General features: G+C 39.4%; 1 pseudogene; it reads right to left on the reverse strand.

Annotated features, from left to right (window-relative positions):
- Positions 1-10,945: 10,945 nt before the first annotated feature.
- LOC112479652 lies at positions 10,946-11,064 on the reverse strand (annotated as a pseudogene).
- Between the last annotated feature and the right edge of the window lie 1,926 nt (positions 11,065-12,990).

Consider the following 12,990-nt stretch of genomic DNA (forward strand, 5'->3'; position numbering starts at 1 on the left):
TTTTATGGTTTCGGGTCTTGCATTTAAGTCTTTAATCCATTTTGAGTCTACTCTTGTATATGGTATAAGAAGGTGGTCCAATTTCTTTCTTTTTTTTCTGCATGTATATGTTTAGTTTTCCCAACACCATTTGTGAAAGAAACTGTCTTTATCCCATTGTATATTCTTGCTTCCTTTGTCATATATTAAGTGAGCATATATGTGTGGATTTATTTCTAGGCTCTCTATTCTGTTCTATTGATCAATGTATATATTTTTATGCCAGTACCATGATATTTTGATTACTGTAGCCTTGTTGTATAGTTTGATATCAGGTAGTGTAATACCTCCAATTTTGGTCTTCTTCCTCAAGATTTCTGTGGCTATTTGGGGTTTTTATGGTTCCATATAAATTTTAGGATTATTTGTTCTAGCTCTCTGAAAAATGTCATTGGTATTTTGATAAGGATTGTTTTGAATCTATAGATTGCTTTGGGTCATATGGCCATTTGAATGATGTAAATTCTTCCTATCTTCTTCAGTTTCTTTTTTCAATGACAATTTTCTAAGGACAGGTCTTTTACCTCTTTGGTTAATTTGATTCTCAGGTATTTTATAGATATCTATACAATTGTAAATGGGATAGTTTTCCTAATTTCTCTTTCCAAAAGTTCATCATTGGTGTATAAAAATGCCACTGACTTCTGAACATTTATTTTATAACCTGCTACTTTACTGAATTCATTGATCAGTTCTAACAGTTTTGGGTGGAAATTTTAGGAGTCTCTATATATAGTATCATGTTATTGTTTAGTAACATATTATTTAGCTTCCTTGCGTTTATATATTTTCCAGATATTTTTTCTTGTAGTTGATTTCTAGTTTCATACCATTGTAATGGTTGAAGATGGTTGATATGATTTCGATCTTCTTAAATTTGAGACTTGTTTTGTGTCATACCATGTGGTCTATCTTAGAAAAAGTTCCATGTGCACTTGAGAAGACTGTATATTTTCCTGCTTTGGGGTGAAATGCTCTGAAAATATCTATTAAATCCATCTGGTCTAGTGTTTCTTTTATGCCCATTGTTTCCTTGTTGATTCCTTTGCCTGGAAGATCTGCCCATTGGTGTCAATGGGATGTTAAAGTCTCCAACTATGAGTGTATTACTGTTGATCTCTCCTTTTATGTCAGTCAATAATTACTTTATGTAGGTGCTCCTGTGTTGGGTGCATATATGTTTACTAGGGTTATGTTCTCTTGATTTATTGATCTGTTTATCATTATGTAATGCCCTTCTTTGTCTCTTAGTATAACCTTGGTTTTAGAGTCTATTTTATATAAGTTTTACTACCCAAGCTTTTTTTTTTTTTAATTTCTATTAATTAGAAATATCTTTTTCATCCCTTTACTTTTAGGCTGTGAGTGTCATTTGATTTGAAGTAGGTCTCTTGTAGAGAGCATATGCATGGATCTTGTTTTTTTTACCCATTTGGCTACCCCATGTCTTTTGATTGGGGCATATAATGTATTTACATTTAAAGTGATTACTGAGAGTTACATAGTTACTGCTATTTTATTATTTGTATTTGTTATTTCTATTTTCCTTTTTACCCCTTCTCTTTTTACAAAAGACTTTTTAACATTTCTTGTAATGCTGGCTTGTTGGTGATGAATTCCTTAAGCTTTTTCCCGTCTGGGAAGCTCTTTCTCTCACTTTCCATTTTAATCAAAAGCCTTGCTGGGTAGAGTATTCATGGTTGTAGATTCTTGTTTTTCATAACTTTGAATATTTTTTGCCATTCACTTCTGGCCTGCAAAGTTTCCATTGAAAAGTCAGCAGACATTCATATGGAGGTACCATTGTAAGTAACCAGCATCCTTTCTCTTGCTGCTTTTAAGATTCTCTCTTTATCTTTGACCTTTGGTATTTTAATTATGACATGCCTTGGTGTAGGTCTCTCTGAATTCCTCTTGTTTGGAACTCTTTGTGCTTCCTGAACTTGTGTGTCTAATTCCTTTGCCAGGTTAGGGAAATTTTCTGTCATTATGTTCGAATTCTTCTTGTTTGGGACTCTTTGTGCTTCCTGAACTTGTATGTCTAATTCCTTTGCCAGGTTAGGGAAGTATTCTGTCATTATTTCTTCAAATAGAGTCTCAATCTCATGCTCATTCTCTTCTCCTTCAGGTACTCCTATGATCCGAATATTTTTATGATTCATGTTGTTCCAGAGGTCTCTTAAACAATCCTAATTTTTTAAATTGATTTTTCTTTTTGTTGTTCTGATTGGGTGTATTCTGCTACCTTGTCTTCCAAATCACTGATTCGATCCTCTGCTTCATCCAATCTACTGTTGAATCCTTCTAGTGTATTCTTCATTTCAGTTATTGTATTCTTCATTTCTGTCTGATTCTTTTTTATGGTTTCTATGTTTTGTTTTGTTTTGTTTTGTTTTATGCTTACTATCTCTCTGTTGAGGTTCTCATTGTGCTCATCCATTCTCTCCATAAGTTCGTTGAGCATCCTTATAACTGTTATTCTGTACTCTGTCTCTGATAGATTATTTGCCTCCATTTCATTTAGCTTATTTTCTGGGGTTTTCTCCTGTTATTTCATTTGTAGCATGTTTCATTGTTTTCTCATTTTATTAGCCTCTCTGTGTTTGTTTCTATGTGTCTGAAATATTTGTTTCCTCTCTTAACCTTGGCCAGATGGCCTAATTGAAAGTGTCCTGTGTGGCCCACTGGGGCACTCGCCTGATCCCCTATACCAGGGGCTCTGCACATGATCTTTGTGTGGGTTGTGTGTGACCTTCTGTTGTCGCCAAGACTTTATTGTTGTTAGTACATCAGTGGATGGAAATAACACTCAGGCTGACTAATTGTGGAGATTAGCTGCACCCACAAGGTAAGAGTTTCTGTGTGGAGGCTGACCCCACTGAGTGGGATTTGCCCTAGCAGGCTTATGTACTTTTTGCAACCACCATTTGTGTGTACCGCTAATGGGGCTAGTCAATAGTTGTTCTGTTGTGGTCTGGTGCCAGTGTCCAGAAGTGTTGGTTTTGTGGCCCCTTGAGAGGGGCTACCCCATAGGCCAAGGTCAGTCACTGCTTTTGATTGCTCAGGGCTATCCGGTGGGAACTACAAAGCAATCTACAGACGATTGTTGCCTATCCTGGATCTATAGGCAAGTGGAAGAGACAACACTGTAGGCAGCAGTCTGGTTATTCCCTGTCCCTGACCTAGGGCTGTTTAGCAGAGGGACCAGTGCTCCTCCAGGTCTGATACTGCCTGTCAATTGCCCATAAGTCTCTGAAACTGGAAAGGCCTCTGGGGGATATGCACGTTGGGTGGCACAGGGACCCTGAGAGTCTCCTGTGTCTATTGAGTGAATTTTCCCTGTCACTGCATTGTTAGTTTACATGTCAGTGCTGTCTCTATGGCTCCCTGTACAATTTTCCAATTGTAGCAAGGTCAGCTGCTACACACCTTGGGCTTGAATGTGCCACCCCAGGGCAGGGGCAGCTGACTATCAATGTGCAGCAGGCACTTGGATGGCACAGGAGCTCAGGAAGACAAGGTCTGTCAGGTCAATACAGACCCTGTGATCCCCTCAAGAGATATTGCAGTTCGTACAGGTAGCATTGGTATGTCAATAACTGTTTTCTCTGAAATGTGCTCACTGCGCTAGCAAGGTCTGTTGCCTGCACAGACTGGGCATCCCCAGAGCCAAGCAGGGTGCCTGTCAATGAGCTGTAGGTACTTTGTGCCTTGAGTGAAGTGGGATCTCAGGGAGACAAGGTCCAGCCGGCCAATACAGCCTCAGTTTTGCTACAGCTTCAGTGCCCAGGTGTTCCTGCTGTAGTCACAGATCCCAGTGAGAATAGCTGCCATCTGGGGCGGTCCCATAGACCCCTGTGCTCCCCAAATGCAATATTGCAACTCTTGCAGGCAGCAGAGGTCTGCCTGCAACTGATTTCCATGCAGTGCCTGCCCTTTGCTAGCCAAAGTGTGTTGCCTGTGTGGATTTGGAGACAGGGGAGAGGGGCAGGGTAGTGATGGTTCACTGTTAATGGGCCACTTGGGGCAATTTGTGGGTAGGTGGGGTGGAGTCTCTGGGAGACAATGGCAATCAGATCAATACAGCCTCAGTCTTGCTGCAACTTCTATAACCGTTTGCTCGTTCCTGCAGAAGTCCCAGATCACAGCAAGACCAGCTGCTGTCTGGGACTTGCCCACAGATCCCTGAGATCTGCCCAAGTTTGTGTTGGCAGCAGTGATCTGCCTGAAACTATTTCGGAAATGAGGCACTCACAGACTGGCCACCAGTTCTGAATGCTCGGCCCAGAATTGTCACAAGGCATGGCAGCCATCCAGCAACAAAAGCCCTGGACAATCTGTAGATTGGGTAGGGTGGGCTGACCTCAGGCCTGTGCTTCCTAATGGTCCTGTGGGATGGGGTCTTCACAATCAAGCTGGCTAGGTCTGTAGATTGCTAGGTAGGGTGGCTGGACTAAGGTACAGGGTGGCTCCCCTTCCAGCCCTCATACTGGTGCCAGGTAATGCTGACTTTCTTGGTATGAATCTCACATGAGCCTCTGACTCACCACCATGTCCCAGGTGAGTCTCCACATGTCAGAAAGCCTGTTTGTGGGTCTTTCAAAGGAGTGTCTAGGGTTTCCATCTCCTTACCTCTCAGTGATCCTCCACCACCCGAGGGTGTAGGTCCAGCCTGATTTGTGACTTTGCCCCTCCTACCGGCTCCTTTACATTAGCAGATGTAGGTGTTATGATCGGCTGGACTTCAGGTGATTCTCCACATTGATTATTTTATAATTTTGTTGTAATTTCAGTGTGGACCTGGGAGGAGGCAAACCCTGCTTTTACTTAGTCCACCATCTTCCCAGTCCAAATCAAGAAAAACTCTACATCCCAGCTTTAGTCTGTACCCTGACTCTGGGCACAAACTCAGCATCTAATTTTAATTAGTCATCTTACAAATGTGTGACGAAACTTGTAATGGGATATCAGTGTGAAAGCATAGGTAACATAGAAGAAACACATCCCCAATGATGGAAAAACTCCAGAAAGCCCCTCTTCTTCCCAGAATGTCATCTTTACATTACAGAGAACAGCACATTTAGCTTTCTTCAGTGAAAGGAACACATCTGACAGGCCAGTTTCAGAGCACGTCAATGACTTCAATGAGGACTACCCCCATAGAAGACTATCATCATCAGACTTTCCATACCTGTCAGTCTCAGCAAGAAGGTTTAAGGCAAAATTCAGCAAGTTCAATCTGTCTCAGATTGACAAAGACAGAAAAATACTCAGCTATATTTGCCTTCATGCGATAGCACTTTTAAATATACTTCAGGTGTCTGATTTTTTAACACGATCCCCCTGTTTGCATCTGCTGATCCCCTGATCTTCTGATTGCAATATAACACATGCATAAAACAGTGCCAATGTGTTTGTTTTAATAAGGCCATCTGAGCAGCTGTCTAATGATCCATGGTGTTAAATGAAAACTACAGGTGTTCAAATGCAAATTTTATGGCTCAGGGCCCCCTTATTACTGCTCCACAATTAGCAGCCGAATGCTCTTAGGCTGTACAAAGAATTGCCACCATCATCAGTACAGTCATTTCATTCTCTGCCTAAGTGTCTTCTCCCAAAGGAAAAATCAGCTTGGCATGGGAGAGCATAATAGTGACAAAACAAAAAGGAAAGAACACAAACCACCCACTGTCCAACCACAGGCACCTATTGGTTAAGGGGCAAAGAGCCAGTTGAAAGGCTCTACTCCTTGAGGAATCTTCCAGAGTGTCTTGATGGCCAAACTGAGTAGTCTTGTTGAAACTACTGGTGTTTGTGAGGATTTCATTAATTCTTTCTTCTTCATGATTCTCCAAGCTTTATCACTCTGCTATGCCAAATTACCAGAAAACTACATAACTGGACCCTATCACTCTGGCTTCTGCTTTTACACATCCATAATTTTAACCTCATCTCTTCAGCTTTCACTGAGGGTACATATAATAAGCAGTAAAGGAAGAAGTCTTCTGTAGCTCATGTGAAATATCTATAGAATCATTCATTACATAGCTCAATACCCTTTACATAAAGATGCCTAAAACAAATTTAATTGGAGCTCAAGAAAAAGTTTTCTTTCCATATCAATGGGTACTCTTTCTTCTACAAAACTAGCATTTCTCAATTCAGGCTCCACATTAACATATCTGCATGCCAGCTCCATTCTAGGCCAGTTAAATTTGGATTAGGAGTGAGCTTTAAACAGGGCTGTTGAGATGTGCATGCAGCTCCGGGGGTCACCATTCACAATGTGCTTGGCCAAGCTCCAGGATTATACTCTGCAGGCAAGATTAAGAACCACTTCCCCAGAAAATGAGTTTTACAACTCACTACTTTTGCCTTTTCATTTTTGTTACTAAGAAGCTGAAAAATAATTGTATTGAATTGCAGTAGTTTTCCTCTGCCAAAATTTTTCAGTATAATGTTCCCTCTGGATCCTCTTATGTTAATGGTTTTACCAGTTCTTTAATATAAGCTACCAAATATTATTTTTTGTAGATAAAGTAAAATGAACCAAGTAAATAAATATTTGTTGGGTTGCACAAGTAGATCAATACATGGATCTCAAAAATCACCTCAAACTTAAAATTGCTAAAAATGAACTCCTGGTTTCCCTCATATTAGCTCTTCCCCAAGTCTTCCCCATTGTGGTATAAGATGCCTCGGTCAACCAGTCTCAAAAGTCATCCTTGACTCTACTCTTTCATTCCACATCTTGTAAACATCAGCAAATCTCACTAGTTTTATATTCAAAATATACGTAAAATCCAATCACTTCTCATCATTTCCACTGCTACCAGGATTTCTTGATTTTAGGTTGCCTTTTTCCTTTTTTCTTTTTCTTATTGTGTGTATGTAGGGGGAGGGGAGTAGCCTCAAACAATCCTAGACTCTCTGGGGCTTCCAGAAATAAATATTTCTTGCTCAAGTTATATGTGGCCTGTATCTCAGGTGAACTCTGCTGGGCTCCTCTGGGATGAGCTTAGTTCTACAAGTGTATAAAGGACCAGGCTGAAGTCTATACTATTCTCATGGTGGAATGCAGTTTAGAGATAGCAGAGCCAAACCACTATAAGTACATTTGAAACTCTGCTCTGATGGGATACAGGTTACATCTTCTCACATTTAATCAGCCAAATCAAGTCACATGGCCAAGCTCAAAGTTAAAGAAGGGGAAAATACATTCAGTATACAGAAAATCTTGGCAAGGAAGATACAAATACTTTAAACAAATATACAATTGCCACAGCCTCCTAATGGCTATTCTAGTTTCTACTCTTGTGTCTTTTATTTTTTTCTAAATACAGCAGTCAGAAGATTCTTATTAAAATTCAAAATTAGTAATGTAACTCCCTTGCTTAAAATCCTCCTATGGCTTCCCATCACATTTAAAATTAAATACAAATGCTTTGTTTGTTTGTTTGTTTAATATCCCTTTCATGATCTGATCTCTCCCTAACTCTATGGTCTCCTCTCATAGCACTCTTTTCTTCACAAAATCTGTTCTGGCCACATTGATAGCCTTTTCACTGGCTATCCCTTCTACCTGGAATGGTCTTCCACTTGGTCTTTGCACTCTGGTTCCTTCTATTATTAAAAACTAAGTTTAACGATTACCTCCTCAGAGAAATCTTCCCTGTCAACATAATCTAAGATTGCTCCCCACAGTCACTATCTCATAACCCTATTTTAATTACCTGCATACCATGTATCACTATCAGAAATTATCTATATTATTTTGTTTGAATATTATATGGCTCTTCCTACTCAAGTTTCAGCTACATGAAGGCAAAGGCCTTGTCTGTTTCATTCACTGTTTTATCTATAGCACATAGAATAGCATCTGGAAAATAATAGTACTCAATAGTTGTTGAATGACTCAATCACTCCCCAAGTAATTTTAATCTTTGTAAATCCTCAACTAAATATAATAACAATAGTGGGTTCTTCAACCATAGAATAGGGGATTGGCCTAGATGACCTTAAGTTCTTTGATTTTTCTAGCCAAGTTACTACATTTGTATAGCAATTTTCCATTTGCAAAGACTTTCACAATCCTTACCACTTTTTATCCTCACAATAACTCTGTGGATTTTCCAGAGTAAGGTATTGATACAGATGAAACCACTTTATGCTTTGGGCCAGGATAAAGGAGAGATGATAATTGAGAATACCTTTGCTAACTGATCCTTTAGCACCCAGGGAGAAGTAAGCAGTATGAGCCGAGCTCTTCAGGTTCTATACTTTCTTCTCCAATCTTCTTAAGACATTCAGGCATTCATACTGATGTTGTGTGCCAGCTCCAGTCAGGCACTATGACCCAGGTGTCTCTTTTTCCCTCAAAATCCAGACTTCCCTATCCTATATACCTCCACTCAGCTGCGTCTGGTCAGAGAAATCCCTGTGACTGGACTGTGATCTTCTCCCAAAGCACTTTGTTCTTCTCCTTTGTGAAAGGAAACAGTCTCCAGAAATAAATGAGGTAAGGGTCTCTGGTTGGTATAATGAATTGGATCAAGTCTGGATCTTGATGAGGGGTGTGTCTGACCATTTCCCTGCCTACAGGTAAGTAGAGAGAGGAATGGGTGGGCCAACTTTACCATCTTACAAAAAAATAGTATTTTCAATATGGTCTCCAATATGAAATTCAGTTTGAGATTAGAGGGCCAAAGAAATCATTTCAAGAAGACAACAATAAACTCAGCTATGAGTAAGGAGCATGCTTTTTGATTGATAGCATTCATTAAAGTATGGCCCAACAAATGAGCCAGAATTCAACAGTGTGTAACTGTTCTTGGAACAAACTTCAGCTAAAGACAGAGACTGTTGAGGCATGTCCAGATCCTTCATCTCCTACCTGCCAGTGTCCAGAGGGCTTCACAGAGAGCCTTGCTTCTGTTAATTTTGCTAACATATTTAGTGTTTGCCTCTGGCCCCTGAAGAACCCTGTTTCACTCTAGGGAATATAACCTGCCTTGGTTATCTGTTCTCATTAAGGGGGTTAAAGCCAGAACAGAAAAAAACAACCCACTCAATAAGACAGCAAGGCATCAGTGGGGTTCAGAAAACACTTTTAATCTTAAGTTTGGGAAACACTATGCTTAATGAAAGGTAAAGGGGAATGCAAGTGATCATTATATGGCCCTGTTTAGAAAATAGAAAGTACATAATGATGGAAGACTTCAACAATGCTTAATTTACCTATCAAATCTCCTATCTCCAACTACCACCATCCTTTAAATGGATCCCAGAATAATTCCCTTAGTTCCAAATGAGAATTCCCATTTAAGGTTACCTTAGTAAGTATAATATGTTTGGGTACAGGTATAGACAAGCATAACTAGAACATAAAATTGTGTATGGGTGCAGATGAATCAAAGTTTGGAGAAACATAGAGGGGGTCTGATCATGCCAGATGTTGCATGGAAGGTCAAGGAGTTTGGACATTCATTTAATGGTAATTCCTGACTTGGCCAGGGGAAGTTGGTGGGCAGTGGTGAATACAACAAAGGAGATATTTGTTATCTGTTAATACCCTCCTCCCACTGACCCAGCACTACCACACCTGAAATCCCAATAACAATATCACAACTATAACAATATTAGTCATTAATCTTTACTGAGCACTTATTATTATTCCAGGATCTATTCTAAGCACATCATATAGATTATTTCTCATTCCTCCAGTTCAAGATATTACAAGTCCCTGGTAAAATACATAAGTTATCTGGGGGTAAGATACTAATTCATTATCAACCACTAGCATCTAAATATTTACTAGATCATCATAGTAATAAAGGGTGGTATGCAGAGAAATAGCATGATGAAAAAGTTTTTAGAAGATTTATTTGACAGCTGTATAGAGAATCAATTAGGACTAGAAAGAATCTAGAATCCTGAAGATGAGTTAGGAGGCTGCTTCATACGAAATCCTATTGCCAAATAAAAACTTAAGTTGTAATTGATATATCCTATAAGTTTTATAAATTTGGAGATATATATATGTGAATGCGTGTATGAAATATACGTATGTATGTATGTATGTATGTATGTATGTATTATACACACTTTATTTATGTATATACTAGAAAACAAGCCCAGTTGGATGGGTCCTTTTAAGTAGTAAATGCATAACTGTGGGTATACAAAGGGAGGCCCAGAATTAGTTTTAGATTCAATTAGTTTGGGCACTAGAGAGAAATGAATTGCTCTGCATAAGAAAAGTTGTAATATCTTTATATATCTCCTGAGAGGACAGGAGCATGAAGTAAAGAAAAGGAAAGAAGCATGAAGAGAGAGCAAGGAGGCTAAGCAACATAGTGGGAGACTGGAGCTCGAGTTGCAGAAATAGCTGAGGATCTTAGAAAGACAATGATGGCTACCACTCCATTTGAAGTCCTGTGCACGTTTGTAATAAAAAAGAAAAATTCCTTCCCTCCATATCCCCAAGTTTCAGGAAATCTGCTACATCTACTTTCCTTCTGTGAGTGGGTTGTTGGGAAATTAAGGAGAGGGACTGTGTTCTGAGTTTGAGTCAACATAATATAGAACAGAAACAACACATACAGCACCATAAGACCCTGAAATAAAACAGACTCAGCAACAGCAAGTTTTCAGAGCTATGGGTGACTATAATAGCATTAGCACCCTAGAAACTCACAGCTTGCAGAGGGCTTTTTACTTTCCACAATCTCTGGGATAAAGGTTCCAGCCAACCTTATTTAGATTTTAAAAATTATGATGGTGAACATAGCTGACATGTGAATGTGTATAGAATTTTTTTTTTTAGGCGAGGCAACTCTTAGTTAACCTCACAGATTGCAAGAAACTTGTTAGCTTACAATCCCTTATTTTTTTTTTTTAATTTTTACATCTACAGCACCTGGTCTTCCTAGGTGGTCTCCCATCCAAGTACTAACCAGGTCCAGTCCTGCTTAGCTTCTGAGATCAGACGGGATCGGGCTTCTTCGGGATAGCATGGCCATAGACCTAGTATTTTCTTGACGTGAAATGCAAAAGCAACAAGAATTAGAAAGCTTCTAACACAATTTGGTTGCCATAGGCCTCTGAGCTTTTCTTCTTTACTTTCTTTTCTTTTTTTTCTCAGTGTTTTACCCCTCTCACTCAAAGCAGGAGATAAATTACACAAAGGGTGCAAAAATTCCAGCCTTAGGTAGATCATGCCTGCAATCTGCAATCTGTAAGGGAGCTTTATGAAGAAAGAAAACAGATCAAGGTAGACTATTGCAAGCCATATGCCAGTTTCAGACATTGAAGCTACAGTTGCACTATCAATTAGAACATTCTAATACCTGGTTATAAAGACTGACATTTTGGAAGTAATTATCAGATATTTTTAGGTAATTGTTGCTGCAGGAACACACAACCTGTGCATTTGGAAGATAGAAGACTGGATAGTGGCTTCTTCCTTAGAGGCTGCATTATCATAATTGTCTCTAACCATTTTCAACACCTATGGTGTTTTGTGATTGCCTCAAATATAGCAACTGGTCAAATGTGAACCAAGGGGGAACTGCCACCTCTTCCTCTTTGCTAAGTATCATAAAAAGCAGCAGGGGCATATTGAAATATCAGACTAAACCACAATGACAGAAATAACCCATTGACATGCCGGATTCCCATTAAGAGTACACATCACTACAGCTAATTTTCTATACCTGATAGGGGATTCTAGGGGGCAATAACTGTTCTGTCAAAATGCTGAGATTGTCAAAGATGTCTCTTTCCAGACAGAGGGGGGCAAAAGAGGAAAATCTTAGCTGATTATTTTAGTTAACATATAGGTATTGCGTTTCTCTACCATGTGATCAAGCTCTAGGTTACATGTTGTGGGGGAGACAAAAGGGGCCTTAATACCAATAATGAAGAATTCACAGCAACACTTTTGCATAAAATCATAGAATTTGGAAGCCGCCTTTGGAATCAGCTGCCTCACTGGTCCTCAACCTGGTCCATACATTAAAATCACCCAGGAACGTTTTTAAAACTACCATAGAACTCAACTCTGACTAATAAAATCATATTTTTAAAAATATATTTTATGTATTTTAGAGCTCCCAGGTGATTCTAATGTCATCCAGAGTGGATAACCACTTATTTTACAGGTAAGAGAACTGAGACCCACAAGGTCACATACCTATGACAAATCTACACCTAAAATCAGGCCTCTGTTTTCTCAACGAGTGCTCTTTCCCCTCATGTAATGCTCCTTCCTGTCAAAGAAACCAAGACTTAGAGAAAGTGAGGAACTTGTTCAAGTTCACACAGAGTGGAAGAGACAGAACTGAGACTTGAACCCAGTCTGATTCCACAGTCAGTGCATTTAGCCACTGTGTTGTGTGTATCCCAAAATGAAGCCAATCAGCAGGATCAGGTTTAGTGCCAAGTAATACTGAAACCAGTAGTGCTAGAAGAATACAGAGAAAAGAGCAGTATATAGGAGGCCAGATTTCAGCTGGACCTAGAGATCCAGACAGAATTTAGAGAATCTGACTTGCTAGGTTGGGAGGAGTTGTGGTGGGAGTGATGTCAGTGAAAAATAGAGAAGGAATTCCACAAGGTGTATATGGGAACCAGGGCCATAATTTTTTTAACATAATTTTAAACTTAAAATGTGCAAGAATAGTACAGAGAACTCCTGTATAGTCTACTCCTGCCACATTCATACTCTTCTCTCTCCTTTCTCTGTCTCTCTTTCTCTGTCTCTCTCTACACACACACACACACACAGAGGCACCCAAAATGAGAAAACAAAGAAACATGTCTCAAATAAAAGAACAAAACAAAGCTCTAGAAAAAGAACTAAATAAAATGAAGGCAAGAAACCTACCAGCTACAGAGTTCAAAATACTAGCTGTAAGAGTGTTCAGTGAACTTACAGGGGAAAAAATGAAC

Source organism: Pteropus alecto, unplaced genomic scaffold, assembly GCF_000325575.1.
Source record: "Pteropus alecto unplaced genomic scaffold, ASM32557v1 scaffold85, whole genome shotgun sequence".
Classification (NCBI taxonomy): domain Eukaryota; kingdom Metazoa; phylum Chordata; class Mammalia; order Chiroptera; family Pteropodidae; genus Pteropus; species Pteropus alecto.